The sequence below is a fragment of the Coturnix japonica genome, chromosome 10 (assembly GCF_054131305.1).
Source record: "Coturnix japonica strain WE chromosome 10, WE-NBRP24, whole genome shotgun sequence".
In the NCBI taxonomy this organism is placed as follows: domain Eukaryota; kingdom Metazoa; phylum Chordata; class Aves; order Galliformes; family Phasianidae; genus Coturnix; species Coturnix japonica.
Window position 1 is genome coordinate 25848577 of NC_140672.1, and position 22629 is coordinate 25871205.

Consider the following 22629-nt stretch of genomic DNA (forward strand, 5'->3'; position numbering starts at 1 on the left):
TGCGAGTCACTGAGGATCCCATTGGAGGATCCCCAGAGCTCAGAGCTTCTGCCGGTGGCACACGAGCTGTCTGCCACAGGTAGGACGCCTGACAGGCGCTGAGGCCCAGAGGCTGCCGACTGCTCTGCAAGAGGCAGCTTCATCCAAATCCATCCTTGGAGCCACACAGCGCCAGGGCAGCCGCAGCCATGAGCCGGGAGGTGGCTTCCAACCGGAGGAGGAGGGAGACGTGGACATGGCCAGTGGAGGCCCACGAGGAGCCGTGCCCCATCTGCCTGGGCCCCATGGAGGACGCCGTCCGCGCTCTGCCCTGCAGGCACATCTTCTGCAGGGAGTGCATCCAGCACTGGATGGCCAACACGCCCAACTGCCCCCTGTGCCGGGGGTTAATCACCGGCATGCTGCACCTCAGCTGGCGCCCCTCGGGTCGCCCCCCGACCCGCCGGCCCCGGGGAAGGCTGCAGCGCACCAGGGAGCGGCAGCAGACGAGATCAAGATCTGCCCATCGCTCCCGCAGCGTCCCAGCACGGCGCACACAGCGCAGCCCCTCCAGGCCCCCCCGCCCGCTGGTGCGCAGCAAATCCTGGCACGGGGACCCCAACCAGCGCAGCCGCTTCGAGGAGCCACCCCGCGAAGAAGAGGACGGGGAATGGCTGAGGCGGGTGGCCCAGGAGCGGCGGATGGCCGCCGGAGACCACGCGCGGCGCCACAACGGGCCCCAGGTGTGAGTGGGCGGCCCAACCTCAGCCGGGAACAGCAACACCCAGAGCTCAGAGCTGCAGCTGAGAGCTGGAAGAACAGAACATCATCACCACGACCATAGGGCTGAGATGGCCCTCCTGTGACACACGGTGCACGGGGAGCGGGACACTGTCAAGAAATTAGAGTGCACCTGAAATGGGACATAAAGCTCCCCTCGATTTTTGCCACCAGAATCTAAAAAAAAAAATCGCCATCTCTTGCATTAATCCCATCCCTGCTGTTGATGCAACACCTGGAAGACGTATATAGCAAGTGCCACCCTACACATGCTATGGACTGAGCAAATCTTCCTGGATTTTATTGGCAACAAGAAATCCTACAGCTCTACCAACTTCTCATGCTGCATTCAGTGACAGTCATTCCCACCGTCACTGTAAGCAGCTTCCCTTTCCTATCCCAACCCGCAAACAAACAACCCACCCCATCCTGCAGCCATCCCCTGCCATCATGGCAGTGAATCTCAGTTTGGCCCCAGTGCACACCCGTCACTCACAACAACCAAACATGGCCTTACTGAGAATGGCAGCCACTGTCACCAAACCAGACAGATGCATTTGTTTCAGAAAAACAAGGTCTGGTATCCCAACAGTTTTATGGCCTTGTATCTTTCCCAATTGTTTTTTTGTTTTTTTTTTTTTCTTTAAATATATACTAAATAAATTATATTACTTATATAAACCATATATAATGTTGTACATGTTGATGTGTTCCCCCTCAACATAAACTACCTGTAACTACCCTTTGCTTTGGTTTCTATGAGGCCCTCTTTCCCTTTCAGTAGCAAAGTGCTCCCTTTTCATTTATTATGGGGTCCTTTCTGCTCTTCAATGTGGCCCAAGACAATTCATCTTCACACAGTGCAGACCAGATAAGCCACAAGGTTGAACAGCTCGGTTGCATTAGAAAGCAAAGCACTGGCTTGCAACCACCATGTTCACCCATCTGCAGGGCTCACACCAAGACACCCATCATCTCTCCTTCCTACTTTGTTCCACTGGGCACAGACTGTTGGCTGCCCATCCTTCTGCTTTTCGCTCCAAGTCCTTACAGAGTCAGCTTCAACTTTAATTGCAACCAGTCAAAAGTAGCCACGAGTGGTACAAGAAGGAACCACAAGAAGTCCTACGGCTGGGACGAGCACATCTGCAGCTCGGGGCCTGTGTGAGCCCTGAATGCAGAGCCCTACATCTTTGCAAAGCCTCTGCCAGGAGCTGAGGGCAACAGCAGTGACTTGCAGATACAGGTGTGAGGGTGATCTTACCCGTCAGTAACAGCTTAGGTTAAGACTCTCTCATGCTGATTTATGTTTGACAGAGTAGTGATAAATAAGAAGCATGTAAATTTATCTGTTTGCTGCAAGTAGAAGGCATTTACACTTTTACTGATTATTAGAAATAGATAAGATGTGCTGAGGAGGGCATTGCTCCCTACCCTGTGAACGTACCGCCTTGCCTCCAAATACCTGTGCTGACAGCATGTATAGCTTATCCTGCAGTCCACGGAGATAAAGGTAGCATCTGCTGTAACACAACACCTGACCCTTTTAGGGGGCAGGTTTGCTTTCTAACACGCTGCAAGGAGTTCCACCAGCAATTGTGCTACACAACTCCTTACATTATGGAGCCACTGATGTTTTTAAAGAAGTCAGGTTGCAGTTTCACAACTCCTCTTGCAGACCTTTCCATGGCACCATCGCAGCCACACACAGACCATTTTCCACCGCCCGGCTGATGCGGTGTTGGATTCCCTTCTGCCTACAGCCTCATAACAGAGAGGGCAAGTAGGGAAGACGACTTCAAGGAGAAGGAACTGCTGAAACTGTCACTGAGGTCCCCATAAATATTCCCCATGGACCTCATTACACATTTGAGCAAACATTACCTTCACTCACACAGCTAAATTTCCTGTTTGCTTGGCTGATCAATTCCTCATCAAATTTTAATGCGGGGTTCAGGCCGTCTGCGGCGTTTTAATTAGGCCTAAGATTGCACAGCGTTGGAGGCAAGCTCAGAGCCACCCAAACCCCCTCTGCCTGTGTATTCAGGGGGAGGGGAAAGGGGACAGGAGGAAATGAAGAGGCCAAGAACTAATTAACTCCTGTTACTAGGCTAAGTCTGCTCTCTAGTGGTCACATCGCTCAAAACACAGTGCATGAAAAGGTTATGCAAAAGAAAACGTATCCAAAAGTAATCGAACTCCTCTCCATCGAATAGAGGGAAAAGGAAAAAAGCAAAATCTATCGTGGTTATTGCAAATAGGAACATTTACTTCCCCTGCAAAGTCTTATCTTTCCCCCCACTCCAGAATTCATACTCCTATAGGCACAAGAGCAACATGAGATTGTGACCATGTTCAAGGAAACTCTTCTTTCTATATGGTTGGAAACTGTTCCTGATGCTCAGAGCACTCTATACGTCCAGCTATCCATAACCATGAGCAGCTGCCTTCTGTCCCTTCGATCCAGAACAAACGGACTGTGGCACCTCCAGCCTCAGGTTTGAGGAGTTTGCCAGTAGCATCCAGCCAAATTCCTTCCAAGTCCACCAGAATGATTAAGTTGTTAAAATCTCTATCTATTCATTGAAAGAAAATGGGCTGGAAAGAAGTGAAAACAAATCAAACACCTTATTTTCCTTTGCAGTTTGGGAGTGGTTGTTTAAAGCATTACTCCGCAGGGTGCAAAAGCATCATATGTATTTAAAACAGCTGTTTATTTCACAGAGACTCTACTCAACTTGGATTTTCTTAAAATCACAGTTTCTTTGAGAAGACATTAATAATATCAGCATCTGCAAGAGCACCAATTCACTGCTGAGTGGCATTGCAGCACGTATAGCAGTTGGTGCCTTAAGGAATGCAGTACTGTGTGCAGAACAGATCCCAAAAGTCACCAGGCAAGCATATTTTCAGGCACAAAATCTGATTCTTAACTGTATCTCTCTCTTAATAGATGTCAAGATGGCTGTCTTAAATCTGACAGACACGAGATCTAAATTTCTTCACAGCAAAGACCAAAATCAATAGTTAACCTGAGTGTAACCTCTCTGCTTGAAACCCATGTGCGCTTAATTTAGGAATTACAAATTAATTAGTATGAATTATTATAATACAAATGATCAAAACACCATTTAGCATGAAGAACAAGCATAGCACAGGGCTTAAAAAAACAGCACAGCTTGTCAGTGAAGTATCACAAGGCTTGAACCATCCAATGCTTTTTTCCTGCACCAGGAGCTACGTCATATTGTAGGTCTGCAAAAACCAACAGTGCAGGATCTTACTCCAGAATGCTGAGGGGTCTGAGCAAGGACAGACTTGCATCCTACATTTAGCATGAAATCACATCAGTTTAGAAGAATACTAACCGTGATCCGAAATTGTAGTAATTAAAGGAATAATGTCCAAATTTAATTATTGGGCCCCTCACACAAGTAAATGGAATTATCTTCAATGGTGTTCCAGTTACACTGCATAGCTGCAGCATTCATTGACTGGCACTGAGAGCAAATATCTGTGTACTTGTAAACGTGGCAGCATCTACTGCAGCTTTTTGGGGAATAAATTAGTGGGAGGAAGAAGTAACTTCCTTGGCTTTGCAGAATAGTATTGCCTTGGTGCAGAGCTTGTACCCCTTGAGCATCTTGGACAGGATCCCTGTGCTGCAGAAGGGCAATATTAGCTGCCCAAAGAGTCAGAATGATAGAGAAATCAGCAGCTCTTCTCAGCTCATAGGCTGGGCAATGGGGAAGAGGTTTGGTCTCACACACAAGGTCTTCAGGAGGGCTGTGGCAAAGCTGGGAGTGGGCTTCCTGTTGGCAAATCACAGTGCAAGCGTTAATTGCAAAACTGTCTATTTTAGGATTGTACACAGATTTTATTTGACAAGCCAAATTCTGACAGTTCACTCTTCATCAGCAGAGTTCCTGCTCTAAATTACCAAGTGCCAATGGCACTCAAGGTAAAGCAGTGCGATAGTAACCACAGATTGTTTGAAGGTCCTGCCTCACAACGTCTATTGAAAATTGAGCATATAGGGCAAGGAGAAAAGAAAAAGCTGCATCCGTAGGAATCATTTTGAGCTGACACAATGCACTGTTGTGGCTTTTTCCCTTCACAGCTTGCGTGCAGCAGTTCAGCTCGTTCTGTTTTCCCTACCAGCTGCTGTATGAACAGTGCCCCTGTCAGCAGGAAGTTACAAAGAAATGAATGAAGACTGATGATTAACGAAGAAAGAGGGTGAATATTAATCATGGAGTCAACATTTGATGGGAGCACTGATGGAATGGTGGTCCCACTGGAAGTTGTTAGGAGTTGATTTTTATGCCCCTGGGCAGTAGCTTTAAACCACGACTCATGATGGAAGAGAGGTAGCTCATAATGTTTTAAACAGGCCATGGTGGAAAACATACCTTCTCCCTCCCCTCCCCAGCTCCTCTCTTTTGTTGTGCTACACTGAGAACAGAGTTCCACCGTGCATCCTACATTTGCCCAGAGCACCCAAACTGTACAGATCAAACCCTTAAGCAGGCTCAAACAGGGACAGGACATTTCCATTTTTCCTTGCTGTTCTACCAGAAGTCTACAAAGTCGTCTGTGACAACACACTTCTATAGCGAAATAACTGAAGTATGAATTTTGGTTGTTTGCAACCTGATTCAAACCTCTTTGAAGGCAATAGGAGTCACAGCTCCACTACAGAGCAAAGCTCTCCTAACCTTGGCTGGAATTTCCTGTACCACACAAATTAATGAGCGTACTTGCAATCAATACTGCGTATGAAGTGCACAGCTGATACTCTCTTTCTTTGATATTATACAAAATCATTCATTATACCAGACCATTCATTTTTCTGATGAAAAAAAACAACTTGCAGATGCTGCCTTCAGGCAAGCTTCATCCACTTCCCAGACCCAACCACTGATCCAAAATGGAGATATCAAATACTGTTTGGATACTGCAGATTTACTGCACGCATCAACTTTAATTGGACAGTCAGAAAAGACTTGCAAAGTCACTCGAGTATGGCTGCAGCCCAAAACTGAAGTTAATGTGAGTTGGACGCACACCAGCATGCAGCTCTTCTAACAGTCCCATCATACAAAATAAGCTGTAACATGTGTTTTACAATTTCTCCTGCAAGTGTTTCAGGGGGTGTTTTGGAGGGGTGGAGAAACAGCAAGGAAGGAAGAGCTGATATCAAATGCTGTAATTCTGTTGAAGCTAACAGGATACTGATGTGTCACTACGACAGTTTTCCAATGTTTCTGTGGTCCTCATTAATCTGATCAGCACTCAGAAGGATGCAGAAATCACTGCACATGGGCTCTTCCATGAACCCTGCTCTACAACTTAATCTGTGCCATAGGATGTTGTGTCCTCATTTGGCCATGCAACAGCAAGTGTGTTATTTGTCCAGAGAAAGTTCTGGATTTCAAAACACAGGCAGCTTTCCTATTGCCTTTCCTATTTCCTACTTGGAGCACAATGTCAGGCAGATGACAATAGAAACCTGATAGGGTTTGCATGCATTTTTCTGGAGATTTAGGCTGCGATCTCTTGCCATTCAGCAACTATTCATCTCCCAGAATGAAGTGACTGTTCACAGGATGGTTACAGTTCCACTTATGTGTCCTACAGGAAGAAGGACAAAGCCAGAAGTGTCCCTTTAATTTCAGCAACAGTAAAGACAGAAGGGAGCCACAGCACAACTACTCACAAAGAGTCTGAGATTCAACAGAGAAAGTCTTACAAGTGCACTGAGGCCATAAAGAGCTGAACAGTAGAAATCATTTAATCCTCAGTGCTGCATTTTATCCACAACATTGGCCCTTCAACAGCCCAGAACCCTTCAGGTGCATTTCCAGAGCTGATTATTGCTGTTCCAAGCAAGTAATCTGCAGACACGCAGGTGATTTGCTGGGAAGCTGTCTGCTGCTGCTGCTCTCAGACCCTGCTCCCTTTTTTGCCTTTCAGTTTCCAGAGCATCCTCTGTGCACTAAAAAACGCTTCGTGCTTCTCCTCTTGCTTTCACAGCAGCTGCTTACAGAAAGCCAGCAGTACAAGAGGCAGCAGACACAGAGGCAGCCTTTATTCTAATACTCTTGCAAGACTGGGTGCTACCTTGCAAAGGGTACAATGCATCGCAGCTCCCCTACATAAATAACTTTTTAATGCACCTGTCATTTCAGATGTCACACCAGAGACAAGGTCAGGCTCGGAGAGAAATCAGCCTGCTCCATCCTTGACCCGTCATTCATCATGGCATTTGTCCACAGCCAAGCAGCCCAGCTGGTTAACAGGGAAAAAAACCTTATCTGAGCTCTAAAAGGGTCCCATTTCTGATAGGAAGAACTTATTAATAATACTCTCTGGAAAGCAGCGGGAGTTCTGATGGACAGCTTTGCAGGGACATTTTTCAATAGAGAAGCTTAAAATCCTATATCTGTGCACCAGATCAGCAGGCTGGAGGAGATGAGAGGTTAATTTTGCAGACAGCAAATGGTGACTGTTTGTAAGTTATTAGAGAGGGAAATATGCCTTCAGTGTTATGGGGATATACGAGCCATGCCTTCACCTTTCCCCATGTATCATGCTGCGTGTCATCATAGGCACGTCAGCACGTTGTGCAGGTCCCCTCAAATCACCGGGCAATAATTAGCATTGCCAACTGCTGGTTCTTACCTCTTTTACAGGACCCAGCTCAGTTCTTAAAACACGCACCCCCTGAATTCACATTAACTTCAGGAAAAGATTCCTGGGTCCTGTGGAGTTAAGAATAAAAAGTATAAAAGCTTTAAAAATGGCAGCTTTATTCCTAATGCAGATAACTGCAGGCTTACGACAGCCTCAGAGGCTTCTGGCATTGGTGTGAGGGTTTGTGATTTGGGGGTGTGTGAGAGCAAGGAGAGAATGAGAAAAGGGAAAAGAGAAAGCAGGGGTAGATTCACAGTAGCTTAAAGAGCACTGACTGTGTGCTCGACAGCTCACTGACCTCGTTGGAGCGCCGAATGCAGGGCACAGGAGCCACATGGATTGGGTACGGACTCAGGCTGACCTCTGAAATCTGCACTCACAGCATTTTATGAGCTGATTGTTGTTAGACCCACAGACTAAGGCAGTTCATGAGCTCAAGAACACAGAAGCAAGTTCCCACGGCCTAAAGTTTCCAAATTGCATAGTAAAGGCTCATGTATGAGCAATTAAGCCATCGCAGCTCTAGAGTTATCCACTTAGTTCAGCTTTATTTTGTTGCAAGCTGAATTAAACTGCTATATTACATTAGCAGATGTACCCCTAAGGAGCACTGCAGACCCTACCTACGGCTCAAAGAACAACACTCGGCTGGTTGGTGTCTGCTCTATCTGCCTTCTATCAGCTCTAGCATGGCTTCTGATATAGATATAGAAACTGTATTTTGAGATACAGCACGACCATCTTTACTTAATGTCTACTTAATCTCTACCATGTCTACTTAAGACACTTGGTATGGGGATGTCACCTGAACTGGTGTTGCTCATATGCCTTCTGTTCTCCTTACTTAAACAAATTCTCACCTTGCCAATGCAGTGCAGTTATTCAGACTACGGCTGGGATTTTCAGATCCCAAACTCCTCATGGATGGCGCTGGCTGTACATACAGTCTCCTTTGAAACCCAGGGCCATGCACAAATCACTTTCAGCAGAGCCACCCTCGCCCTCCAGCTCTTGCTATCCCCAATCTTTCCCCATTCCTCAGCTCAGCTCCCATCATCGCTCTCCCTGTGCCGACTCAGCGTCTCCCTTAGAACTCATTTGTTTGCTCCGAAATGCTTTGCTTCCTCTGCTTTGTTTCCCTGGACCTATCATTTTTATTTTATTTTATTTTATTTTATTTTATTTTATTTTATTTTATTTTATTTTATTTTATTTTATTTGCCTCCTTTCTCCCTCCACAGGGTGACAGCTATTTTATCACCTACAAGAAGAAATGCTGAGCCTGTTGTGCAGGCAAAACATTTGCAAAGGGGCAGGGGGTACACAGAAAGCAGTAGGAAATTGATAAGGGTTGTAAAGTAGCTTTATAAAAATGCCGACAAGCCTGCTCAGGGCACAGAGCACCTGCACCTCTGCCCCCGGCAGCGCTTCCTTCAGATGCTCCTATTGTTTTCATTACTATTTGTGACTTGATCATTAATAAATTACTATTACTTTTTTTTTTTTTTTTTTTTCCTGTTGGCTCCAGCCACCAAGGGAGCCAGCAGGTGCACCACTTTTACAATTAGCCCTCTGTAATGCATGGTTGGCAAGAAAAGTTGTCCGCAAGCTGCAGACTTTACCAACTGCTCGATGGCAGCAACTAGAGGACAGTGTGCAGCAAAGCACCTTCATGTGGCAGCTCACACAGCCAGAGGGGTTCAGTCTCAAACTTGGGGTCCTGCTTGTGAAGGTGAGTGGTAGAGGCAGGGGAAGAATGTACACAGGCCATCTATGGGGTAATGAGATCACAGTAAGTCTTACTGAAACCATTATTTCCATCATCTAAGATACGTTCCTGGCTAGAGGCAGCAGTGCAACTCATTAAACAGGAATCTGACTGATTAAACTGTTTTGGTTTGAGGAGGGGAAGTTTAGCAGTGAAATCAGAAAGTTGCTTCTCTCCATCTGCAGATTGTGCTCACTCACAGGCAGGGCTCTGGCTTTTCAAGATCAGTGCTGTTCTCTGCGTTTGTGTTGGTAAAATTATGGTTGTAACAAATTCCCTTTGTGATAGAATATCATTCCCTCCAATACCACCATCACTGCATTGTCCTGTCCAGCAGCAGCTAAGTGGCACAGGCTGGGTGTTGTTTCAGTTCAGCCACATCAGGGATTATCAGCACAAGGAGTGTGCAGAGCTGTTGTGTAGTTTTTCCCCAAAAAAAGACAGTGCAAAGCAGAAAGCATAAACCACTTGGTGATACCTATACAAGGCAAATGAAAAGTGAAAAATCCATTGCAAAGTAAATGACCACAGACCTCAGATCAGGCACGTAGCCAGCAATCCAGGGAAGCTGTGTATCTTTGTCTCTGAGACAGTTTTCTTCCAGTCCCAATGAACTCAGGTGTTTCACGTAGTTCTGATGGGAAAGCATGTTCCTCTCTTGGAGGAAGTCAGCTGGAACATGAAACTAATAAAGAAAGAGAAAATAAAAAACATATATATTTAAGATGACATGCTGCTGAAAATCACCAGACTCAGAGCTTGCATTGAGCAGAGCAGGTTCCATTGATGCTGCTCTTCTGCCTTTGATAGCAGCTGTACAGGGTGCTCCAGAGAAGAACAAAGCAGCAACCCTGTGACAATCTGCCCCTTTTACTGCTGCAGGCACAGATCCAATCTGGGGACTGACTCATGCTTTGAATCATAAGATTAGAAGTCTTCTCCAGTATTTCCTTCCATAGAAGGAAATCGAACATCTCATAAGTGGCTTCCAAACAAGCATCCAGATTCCTTGCATCCTGCTAATGTGAACTGGATGTTAAACCAGCAGCCAAACAAAAAGACTGATTTGCTTTTCTCACACTACTTAATACCAGAATCAAAATGCATAAAATCAAAAACATTTCATAAGAACGTTTTCATTTGCAGACTCAAGTCACTATGAATTGATCATAACAAATACAGGAGACATTGAAAGCTCCTCTCCTGTGGCTCTCAAGGTCCAAACCTCTAATCTTGGTCACTGCATTTTCAGGCCACTGCAACCCAACAGGCACTTCTAAAAGAGCAGAAAAAATCCTAACAGGAGAATGCTGTCATGTCAATAGCTTTTCTAGTGAGTGTAATGAATGCAGACAACACAAGAGTACTTTGATAGAGGAATCCCATCTGTGTCTAACCAGTAAATCCATGCTGCGCAGTTTGCGTTCAGTGCAACCTGTTTCCTTCCTGAGAAAACAGAACACCAGGAGACTTTGAGGTAGAGAATTTAAGGCAGAACCAGTTGGTACAGCCTCATTCAGGATAAATATGAAAGCTCAAGGCAGATTCTCTTGCCCCTACTGTAATATATGCTATAAGTTAAGATCTACATGTATATCCAATCGCATTTGTGAAGGTAGGGAGGGGAAAAAAATCACCGTGTAGTTAGACACAATTAAATGAGTTACATAAAGGGCACATCTTTAAAAAAAAAAAAAGTCTGAAAACTTTGAAACTGAAGTGGAATGGAATAGCAGCATGAAATGTCAGAGCTGAGTTAAATCCCAGCTTCAGAATCAGTCCTCGATCCAGCCAGAATAGGTCACCCAGCCTTCATCCTGCCAAATTTACACTGTTTGTTGAAGTATGCAACTCAAAAAGTTAGAACCAAAAGCTGTCCCTCTCCACTGCAGCTCAAACACACAATTCTCCCTACTGAAAAACTGCCAGCGTTTTCTGTTTTCTCTTGTTCCCTTCCAGATTTATTCTTGCCATGCCCAGCTGTGAGCAGGGCAGTGAGCAGGGGGTCGGGGCTGTGCAGGCTTCATGGGGCAGCCCGGGCACTAGCTCCTGTATGCCTTGTGCAGACCCCATACCATGAAGCTATTAGAATTCCTCCTGCAAGCAGCATGATGAGTCCCTTAGCTCCTTCCTTTCACTTGACCTGAACTATAGGTTCTGCTGGTTGTGAGCTCAATCACTGTCCTCCCCAGGTCTGCTATTAAACCTTGGCTCTAAGAAACCAAGAAATTAATCTCTGGTGCCCGACTTTTCGCAGCCCAGCGTGCTCTACAGCAGCTATGCACAACCTCTGATCCCCAACTGCACGGCCTCATCCATAAACAAAGGTACCTTGTGGAGTCTGGTGAACCCAGCTGATCCCTCACTAATATCTCCTGGAGCAAGCAGAGCACAAAGCCTTTCAGCTTGGAAGTTTTGCATTCTCTTACTCTTGGATTAAGAAATAAAACAAATTAAACGAGACCCTCACATCCCTACGGTCTTCATTTTCTAGAGCACACCCATTGCAACGGGTGAAAAGCATTGCTTTTACCAGTTACCAGACAGAGTGTTAGTGGGTGAGACAATGCCATGCATCCCTCTGCACTGCAGACCCAGCGTGGCACTGGGGCAGCACAGTGAGGAACAAAGCCACTGTGCATTTGTTAATCTGTCATTCACACTGACAGCTGTGGGTACACGCTGAGAGCCACGGGCAGGGGACAGCCACCAAACCACAGCCAGCAGCACTATCAGAGCAGAGCTGAAGCACCGGCACCTCAGGCCTGTCTGCAGTAATTTTCTTTTGCTGATAGTTACAAGGATCGCTGCAATATAAATTCCGCATGGAGTGCTGAGAAAGGAACGAGGCCCCGCTGCACCAAGCGCGGTGTTAGATAGGAAGAGATGACCATGTAAATAAATGGGGCACAAAGGAAGTATTTTTTCCCAATTTTACAGGTGAGGAACCATGGCTAAAAGCCATAAATCAGTTTTATTGAGGAGATACAGGGTATTTACAGGAGAAATAAGAACTGAGCCTCAAATCCTTATCCACTGCTCAGTCCCATTTTGTTCCTTTTCTGCTTTGAGGGCCAACAAAGCCCACCAGAACCAACCTTGTGTCTGCCCATACAGGATGAAAACTACCTGTGCTCCTCCAAACTACCCACCATTTGCATGGGCAGTTCACCTGCAATAAGCACTAACCCTGAGCACTGATGCAGGCTGCTTTGGCACAGCAAACTACTCACTGTGTGATCAACGCAGGCGAATATTTACTACCCCTTTATTTTTTTTCCTAAGTGCAAACAATAGAAGAGCTCCCTCCATTCTGCAACGCTCTCTTCTCCATATAAGCCATTCAGCATTAACCAATGCAATATTTTGTCATTTCAATAATCACCAGTTTATCTTTCCCCATTTTCATGGTTTCTCTGGAGACCTCTCCCCTCTCACCAGGCATTAAAGCACAAGCGGTAGATTTGGCATTTGCCACAAGTAAGGAAACAAAAGCCTTCACGATGGGAGAGAAAGAAAGCATTGGGAACCCTGCTGGGACAGCTCCACTCCCATGTGCTTCTTTCCCCTCCAAGTTTCTGCCTCCCCTCTTGCTCTGAACCAACTGCTTATATGGCAGTGCTCTGACCCGAGGGTGCAGCGGCAGAAACAATAACCCAAGTTATACTTCTTTTCAAGTCAAACATCAATTGTGCTTACAAGGCAAAAATCAGCAGTCCCTTTTCCTTCTGCCTTTATACTCAGAAATTCCAGACAGAGAACTCACTGCCTTCCCTCGTCACCCCTGTACTGCACAGCGGTGCTTCTCACAGTGGGACTGCAGGTCTCCAGCAAAGACTGAATTCCAGCTATGAGATGCCAGCCTCAAAGGGCAGTTGCAAACCCAGAAGGGAAAAGAGACATGAGATCACCAGCAGAACTACTTGTGCAGTGCTGTGGTTTCACCATCTAAAGAGCAGCCCCTCAGTAAACTCATTCCTTTTGAGGTCTTTGTCCTATGAGTCTCCCTCCTTGTAGCTCCCAGCCAAAAGCGCATGGAGCCATGACTGTCTCCATTGCAGAACCACTGTCCGCAATATTCCCACTCAATAATCTTTGTCGCAGACTTGAGACTATTTTTGGAAGCTTTAAAAATATCTAAGGGGCACCTTTTCTTTTTATTCAGACACAGCATCTTCTTATGTTTAATAGAGATTTGAAGAAGAAGAAAAAAAAATCTGCTTAGCATCAACATGCCTTTCTATTAAAAATAAAACAGCTGAGTAAGCAAGATGACTTGGACAGGAGAAAATTCTATTTATAGAAATGTTTACTATGGTTATCACAGGGCGATAGGGATGACTGTTAACCACAGGCTCTGCTGACAAGTGGTGATGAACCAGTCACAGGAGGAGGCCACACAACAGAGAAGGAATCAACAGCTTCCTAGGTCACACATAGATAGGGACATTGGTGTGTGTCCTGGAGCACGATAAGGATGAGCCCTGAAGGAACCCAAGGAGGTTGTGGCAATCAAGGCCAGGCTGGATGTGGCTCTGGGCAGCCTGGTCTGGTGCTTGGCGACCCTACACATAGCAGGGGGGTTAAAACTAGATGAGCATTTTGGGCCTTTTCAACCCCAGCCCATTCTGTGATTCTGTGAACACACTCAGAATCACCACATGCTCTTCTCCAAATTCAGAAAGCTCAGGAGCTGCAAGAAGGAGTATGAATTCCTGAATAATACTGCCTCTCTTTTGTATTTTAAGCAGCCAACTAACAGAAAACTATTTGTGCTGCTTTACCTGCAGGTATGGCTATGGCAGGGAAGGACAACTGAGGAGCTCTGCAAGGAACTCACTTTCTTGGGAGCATCCACTGTTCCTGTGCAGCAGACTAAGCCTTCTCCATTCTGCATCCAAACTTAGGGATGTCGGAGGAGAACTGAGTCAGATCAGTTGGATTCTCTTCCAGGCCCTGCCACCAGCTCACTATGTGACCTTGCACAAGTCACTTCATCTGTTTGTGCTGAAAGCGTCTCATCTGCAAAACTATATTTACCTTTGTTAGAAAATGCACTCATTTATAGACATAGAACGATGAACATGAGCCAAATACTGCTGCCATCTTGCTCCTCCTGGCTCTCCATCTTTTTTTGACTGCATCATTAGGTGGTTTTCCCACCCTTAATAATCAGGGCTGCTTTTAATGGCCTGAGTGTTTTTTCTCCAGGTGTTTTTTTTTATGGCATCTATATAAGACAATCCAAGGAAACTACAGAATCATCTCTCCAAATTTCTCATAATGTCATTCTGCCAAAAACAACAGAAATATTTGCAAGCAGGTTGGATTCAGAGCCTTCCAGAAAGATCCCCGTGTCTCACCTGCACCACCACGTCCCTCCTCTGCTGCTCAGGAGTTCTTACACGCAGCCACATTGCTCTCCATGGAGTTCTTGAAATGGTCCTCCTATATTTCTCTGAAAAATGACCATTCCCTTAAAATACGGCACCTCCTCTCATGGCACACTGCGATGTGACTCAACAGCACCAGAGTCGCAACTCATATTTCCACAGGGTGCCAGCATCTCAGCATCAAAGTGCTGCTGGCTCTGGACTATCATCTGCGCTGTAATTAAACTGAATCCACTACTTGGCTTGGCTTTATCCCTGAACAATACCAGCGTTTGAGTAATACATTCTCGGGGCACTAATACATCACCTGGGCGATCCCTGTCCATGATGTATTGGCGCAATACATCAGAGTGCACTCCCACTATAAGGATCTATGGGCATCATACATCAAGGTGAGGCTGAGTAGTGATGTATGGCTCAGAAGATGGTACCGTGCAGCAGTGGACCAGGCCAGGACGAAGAGGATAAAGGTTGGCATGGCCGTTAGCCGATTTCCCTGTGTTATAATGCTGGCACTGACCCAGCGTCTAACTTTAGCCCCTTATTTATTTATCCCAAAGCAACCTACCATTGGAAGCGCCTATCCTCGGATGCATCATTCTCACAGAGGTCTCAGGGGACTGCTGGTACACAATTAGCAGGAGTGTATTCTCAGCTTGATGTGGGGGGTTTTTAGCCCATTAACACTAATGGCAGCTGCAGCACCAGAGCTCCGTATATCACAGAAGACACGGACACATGCACACGCTTAGCTCTGTGCAAATCTCACCCATTCAAGAGGCACCTGAAGATTATTGGGAATAAAATAACCACAGAAAATTGATGGAAGCAACCACTTCATTGTTTTCCAATAATTACTTTCAAATATATAAAAATTAAACATATAAAATGTAGAAACACAAACCCACCCCAGCACACGGAGGCAAAGCCTTGGCCAGCCTGTAGGACATGAGGGGCATTGCAGAGCTCATAGCAAAGCATTGCTGGAATGCCTGAAGGCATTATCAGCTGGGGGAATGCTGCTTTAACCCACTGAGGCAGGAAGGAGGCAAAGAAGCATTTGCTGACAAAGTCCTTCCCTTCACCCCTCATTTTACAAACAGCAAAATAAAATTAAAGTATAGAGCAATATAAGCCTCAGTGGAGACAGTTGGAGATGTTTGCTCAGGAGAAAAATGGCAGAGAATAACCCTAAATGAGCCCCAGACACAGCTCTTAGTAAGAACCCAAGGGAGATGCCCTTGCCATGGCTATATGCCATGCATCTCTGGAGCCTGCACCTGGGCACAGTCTTCCAGTGCTTTGGACAGCAATGTCCTGGGGAGCAAAGGTGGCTAAAACCAATCTCTGTGCTCCATACAGAGTCACTTGAGGTCTCACATAAAGCAGACTTATTGCCCCCATGAAAGAAATAATAGATCTAATAAAATACTTATATCCCGGCCAACATCTCTGCCCAGCCTGGTGAGCCCCCAGGGGCAGCGAGTGGACAAAGCCAACTTACAATGTGTCCTCCTATCCCTCCAGCCCTGCAGCATGCAACTGCTGCCCCCAGAGACCACCACAAGGAGACCATCCTCACAACACACAGACGTGAGGCTGTCATAGCCAGGGCTGATGCAATTTGGGCACATCCCCTGCCCTGTCACCCAGCTGCCTGGTTGGCAGCACGTGAACCCATGCTTTGCATCCGCATGAAGAGTTCAAAGCTGGCAGTCCTTAATAATATAAGCACAGCTGCTTCCCTCCACAACTCCCCTCAAATCAAGCAGCCAAGATAGCTTTCTGAATGAACGAGCTATCTTAAGGCACTGAGTGAAATAATTTCTCAGATGCTCGATCTAGTTTTTGAAACAATCTGGAAATGACATTCTCATTAATTACACACCACGTATCTGGAAAATGACAGCACTACTGAGCTGACAGTGACAAGGAATCAGAAAATAGCTTGTGCAGGTGGAACAAGTCATGGACAAACCTTCGTGTCTATATGGAGGGGATGGACAGAGCTGTGAGGGGCAGCACTGCAGGTGCCCAGAGACCATTTGTGCAGCAGAGCCACAGTGAGCAGTGGGTGATTTCACCCTCCTGGCACTCACAGAGGGAACTTCAAGCAGAGTTTCCCCTTTAAAAACCAAGACAAGCTCAGCCTGGACAATCATTCATATTTGCTTACTCCTTGAGCTTTGGTGCAGTGATTGCTTGCTGGGCTGGGAGCCTCCCAGCCATGTCATAGACCAAGAGGAAAGTCAGAGGTCTTCCCTGGGCTGAGTCCTGAGCAAGTCAATGGGAAGTAAATATAAACCATAAGCACTGAAGTAAGTGAAAATAAACTGTTTGGTGCATGCTTATACAATGACAGAAGTATTTGCAAATTCATAAAATGGAGAACATGAAAAGCAGCAAATCCTTTTTAAAACAGGAAGGAAGTCAGGTAGGTGAGCAGGAAAAACAGCCCAGTAGTTAATGTGCTAATGTAGGACCTGGAAAACCTGAGTTTACAGGCCTGCAGTGGGCCCATAAACTTCTACATGCTATCACTGAAACTGGAGAACCACACTCCATTACCCCCAAGACTCAGGAACTGCTTATAAGAACTTCAGGAATTGGGTTAAGTCTCACCAAAAAGGGAAAACATGCCTGTTCGACGGAAGCCAACAGCAGAAGGCAGGAAAGCTCACATCACTTGAAACCACAGCTCGCAAGGAACCCAAACTGCCCAGGAGAACTGAGCCCACAGCTCCATGCAAGGCAACTGATCCGCTTCTCAGTGCACAAGAAAACAATACTCTGACCTTTAAGTAACAATTTTAGTTGTATCAAAAAACTGAAGTTACTTGAGAGCCATTTCTCTTGCTCCCTGGAATCATTTACAAGGGGATTTTTGCACCCAGGCAGAGCATGCAGGCAGGTGGCTGCACCCAGGAGCAGTCCATGCAGCCAGAGTTTGTCTTGGCAGGGAGCTGCTGGCTTCCTTTGCATACAGGGAGCAACCCGGTTCTGCTCAAGAACTGCCTGGTTTAGGAACACGCACCTCAGCAGGTTGGAGCCCTGCAGACAGGCTGCTTTCGTGAGAGAGGGCGTGAAAACAGATCAAAGTCTCAGAAGAAGTTTATTTTAAAGTATTTCCTACAGCCCGATCAGATTATGTTTTTAAAAGTTCAATTATCTTTTGATAAACTCAGCAGCCAAATTAGGAAACTAAATACAATTATTAAAGCATAAGAGAATAATTTCAGATCTGCTACAAGTGCCAATTCAAACTTAACAAGCCCACAGATCCTGGCAAGTAACTCCACACAGATCACTCAGCTTCATTTCAAACTAGAAGACCAGATGAATGCCTGGGATATGACTTACATTGATTCTCATGTTTTTAATCAAAACTTACACAGTCCTTTTAGCTGGCCAAACCCAGAACCAAGATTTTGTAGAAAGGTATTCAATTTCTCTATGGAATTGGGGGATTTGAGCAACCCCGTGCTGAGCTATCAAAGCAGTGCACAGAACTTACCTCCGGCGTGCAATGCAAAGCCTGAAAACTTGGAAGAAATATTTCACATAGTGCAGCATTTTGCAGAGCAATCTTTAATCCAGATGCTATCCCAGCAGCTGGGCTGATCTCCTCAACAACTTCAGTACAGTTCTGTTGTGGTCTTTTTTTCCTGAAGAGAACTTCTATACTCACATCTCGTTGGCCAGTAATTCTGAATTCCCATTCACCAAGTGACCAGCAATGCACCCTGCCATTATACCATATAGCCACGTTCACTTGGGAGCATGGCAGCTGATGTCCCACAGCACACACACATTCATCAGAAGGGAGATGCCCACAGCTGAGGTTATCAAGAGTGGAAACTTCAGTACAGCTGAGGTTATCAAGAGTGGAAACTTCAGTATGCAACAGTGCTGCAGGTGAAGTTTCATCAGACACATTTAACCTTACATATTGTTGCATTTTCTCTCTTCCTGTAGGCAGCGTGGGCTCCTGGACATCACACATCAGTGGCACTAATGAGGAGAAGTGCTGACCACCAGTCAAGAGAAAACGATACCTAACACACCATCTCAGTCTGTAGATTACTGATACCATCATGTTTAAAGGGCAAAGGCCAAAAAGCACGAGCACAGGACCCTTGCCTTTAATAGGGTTGCCATATATACCCAAAACAAAACATACTTTTAAGCTGCCTGCATTTATAAACTCTTGAGGCCCATATTTGAAGGAAAGGGAAAACCTTCCATGCTGACAACTCCTCCCAGCAAGTTACAGAAAGGAGGTATTTAGGGGAGAACATGAATTCCAGCCCCTGATGGAAAAACACACTCCTCTTGCAGCGATTTCTGTTGTTGTATTTTTGTATGGGGGTTAAAAAAGGTTTGATTTTGCAGTTTAGCATGTTGAGGCCTCTCAGTGCTCGCTGTCGGAGGGTGCCGATTACCCAGCTTCATTCATCAAAGTGTCACTTTTCTGACAGCCATTAATAAATATACTGCCAGAGCCCCTCACACCTGGCAGCCATGGCACACTGCAACACACTGCTAACCTAATTTGCTAATTGCTGCTTTCCCCATTAATTTTAGTCCTGTCTTGTTTGGTGTTGACATGGAGGGAAAAAGAAAAAAGAGTGGGGAAAAAGAAGCAGGCAAGAAAGTAAGCTTTGGGAGTTTTCTGATTATTTCTTCACTTGTTCTTCCCCCTCCATCACCATTTACTTGGGGGTATCAGCTTCCTTTTTATCCTTGCCCTTTCTGAGAGGGCTGGCAGCAATGGCAATTTGGGCACTGTGGTGTGAGGGCTTAACAAGCTGCACACCATGTGTTACCCACATACAAGCCCAGACTCTGGCACTGTGTTTCTCTCAGCCCCCCACCCTGAGCTCCCAGCCTATGGCTGCACAACAGTGGGGCTTGGGGTGCTCTGTCCCCCAGACATCATCGGTCTCAGCACTTCACACCTGCCAAAATCCCTACTCTGTTAATTCAATTCCCATCCACTCTCAAGCGAACATCACTCAGTTCCATTAATCATATGATTTTTCTGATAAATATCCTCTTTAAGGCCCAGGTACAGACCAAGTCCTTTGTGACTAAGCTGGACTGAAACGCAGGTCTCCAGCCGAGGTCAATTAAGACAAGGAGTACCAGACCCATCAAGCCTTCAGGCAGTGATGAATTATTGTTGCAGCGCTAGTAAAAGTCTCCCTGCAGGACACTCACCAAGCTGTTGTACTTGGACCACACATTGGGGTCCATGTGCTCCAAAGCTTTTCCTTGCCTGATTAGGTCTAGTGATGTCTGCCCGCACCCACTGCTCCAGCTCTGCCTCCCCTTCTCAGGAACAGTGCTCAATCACTGGGGGCACAGAGGCTCCCTGGGCTCTGCACAGCCATCACTTGGCCACCAATGCTTGGTTAAGGACACGGACACCTGTGTTCTGCAGAGCTTTCCAGATCATTAATTCTTTTCTCCAATTAATGCAAGAAAAGGGTGCACTTACCCCACAGGTAAGGCCTGTGTGCATGCTCCTGTCCCCTCAGCCAGGCAGCTTGGGTCCATCTTTCTTGGTAAACAGAGCTTCCCACTGCCAAGACACTCAGACCACAACCACACAACATGAGGAATGGTCCTCTCAGTCTGGGACAGCATCCACTGCCAACCTGTGCCAAATACAAGAATTTTGGATGCTTCCTTAGCATTGGGAGGAAAGGAATGAAGGTGGCCAAGTTCCACCTTAAGTGGGTGATTGCAGTCTGCTAAACCCACAACAAATAACCGAGTCTCAAACACAATCCAAACACAGGGCATGTTTTAAAATTGCTTGCAACGAGACACTAGTAGATATGAGCATGAGAGGTTTTGCTGCTTCTGAGCAGACTTTGGTGCAAAACACATGTTTTTCCCTAAAGGAAGCAGAAGGTTTAAACAGTTTTAAATTGGATAATACTACAAGAAGGCTCAGACTGTTTTGAAATGATGAGCTGGTAAGAAAACCCTTCTTTGAATCAGGATTACTACGATGATATTAGAGGATTAGCACAGGTCTGGGAGCAGGATTCAAGCAAACCTGCCAGTTCTGGACATTGGACATTTTGACTGCCTTTGAACCCTTTAGCTATTCTGACAGTTAAAACTGTGCTGCCATGGCACAGCCCTGCTCCCAGCACTTACACCCACAGCTCTCCCTAAGCCACAGGTGAGATCAGTTTGTATTTCCTTTAGCACAGAAGGGCCAGGCTGGCACACACTCACCTTTATGGCTCGTTGCTACTCTGCCAGGAGCAGGACCCACAGGCCAAGCCTTCCAGGAGCCTTATAAGTCAAACACACTGTCCTGTTCCAAGTGGAGTTAAACAGGCCCAGTAAAAAGTAACAGCACTTCAGCTTTTAGCCAAAAGCCTCCATTCACGGCCCTTTAAAGTTAAATTTACTGCCTCCATTTAGCAACATCCCTGTGAAACTCCCTCCTGGTTCAGAACAAAACCTCCGTGCAGTTCAGCTGCGCTGTGGCAAACAAAACATTTCATCCTAGGGATCCAGCCATGCATCTGTCTGCCTTTATTCAGATCTCTGTGTCTCTTTATTCCCTTCGGTTTTCAACAGCTCCAAGCAACCAGATAGCACAGCTCGTCCTGCTCCCCACTGCTCACCTTTCTGCTATGGCTGAAGAGCTGATCACAAGAAGGAAAGCCACCAACATGTCTTTTTCCCCTGTGACAGAAGTGGATGCAGCTTTATTGAGCTTCTTGGGCTGCGTCTTCCACCACAGGCAGATCAAGAAAAACTACACAGGGCAGAGAATGAGTAAAATGATCAATGCTCTGCCCTGGAGTATGATAACTCCCATTTTTCAGGAGTCAAGGTTAGCTCAGGGCTTTAGCTGCTCTGCAGGATCAGTCCTGCCCTTTGAAGAACCAATTCATTCCCTTGCACGAGGCTCACTGTGCCCTGACCCATCACACCACTGCATGTGCCACATGCTTTCTGCACACACACAGCCTTCGTGCTGAAGCCAAAAAGCAAGAAAGCAAGAAAAAAGTTTAGAGCATTTCCTAACAAAAGAGAAAATAAGGGAAAACATTCTGGTGAAAAATACCAGGTCAAATGGAGAAGGGAGTCCTTTCATCTTCCATGCTCTGGGTTGGTTTTATTACACTGCGAAGCCATTTTACTGAATTAGTATCGTAATCATGGCAGGATAATGGGGGTATGGAGCACTGCAGCACAAGCCAGATCCCTCAGCTGGTACAAACCAGCATGGCTCCATTAACTTCAGTGGAGCCAATTTATATCAGCTGAGGATCTGCCCTTTAGTTTTTACTACAGGAAAGCCAGACTACAAATGGGAGAAACCTATATTAAAAACAAATATCTTCAATCACAGCAGCAAGAATGTAGAAAATATTGGCTGAGTCAACTTTTATAGCAATGTTTTCTTTCTCTCCCAAGTGCTCAATTTTGAACACTCCCCTATAAAATTTTCCAAGCCTGGAGCAACTTTCCTCTTTCCTTTGGTTAAAGCCCACCTCACCTGATGGAGGCAACAAGGCTCTGGAGATGCTCAAGTCCTTTCCAGAGCAAAGTAGGGCTTAGGGAACTGGTAGCATCCCTGCACTGAGCCATCTCAGACCTCCAGCCTGCCAGCAGGGCAGTTGTGAAAATGGAGATTGGGCCACAAACATCTGCTCTTCTTGGGAAGCGTGACCCCTTCCCACAAGGAGAAGGTTACTCCAACAGCCTCCTTTAGGAATGCCACTGGGTCCCTCAAATGAAAGCGCACAGAAGAGCTCAGGACCCCTCAGCAGCCTTGCAGCAAGCACCTTTTGTTCAAAGCCCAGAGCTGTTAATTAAAGGCTGGTGATTAATGATTAAACTCCACATGGTTCCCATCTCAGGCTTAAAAAGTCCTCAGGATGCTGACTTTGCTGAAGGTTTCATTGTGAAGTTCTGGGATGTGAGGGGCTATTTATAGAGAAATCCATCAGAGCACTGAAAGGAGGTACTCCTTCCACA

General features: G+C 46.0%; 1 protein-coding gene and 1 long non-coding RNA gene across 3 annotated transcripts in view; both read right to left on the bottom strand.

The window, feature by feature from the left end:
• Nucleotides 1-22629, bottom strand: part of LOC146759524 (myosin-binding protein C, fast-type-like) — a 214021-nt gene that overhangs the window by 118862 nt on the left and 72530 nt on the right. The window lies entirely within an intron of this gene.
• LOC146759526 (uncharacterized) lies at nt 3850-22345 on the bottom strand. 2 transcript variants are annotated; one of them, XR_014932317.1, is made up of 6 exons: nt 21713-22345; nt 21267-21400; nt 20117-20276; nt 9757-9908; nt 7444-7523; nt 3850-4571 (listed from the first exon to the last, which is right to left on the bottom strand). It is a non-coding gene; the product is annotated as an uncharacterized LOC146759526 (long non-coding RNA). The 2 variants fall into 2 exon arrangements; XR_014932318.1 differs by lacking the exon at nt 3850-4571 and adding an exon at nt 5887-6393.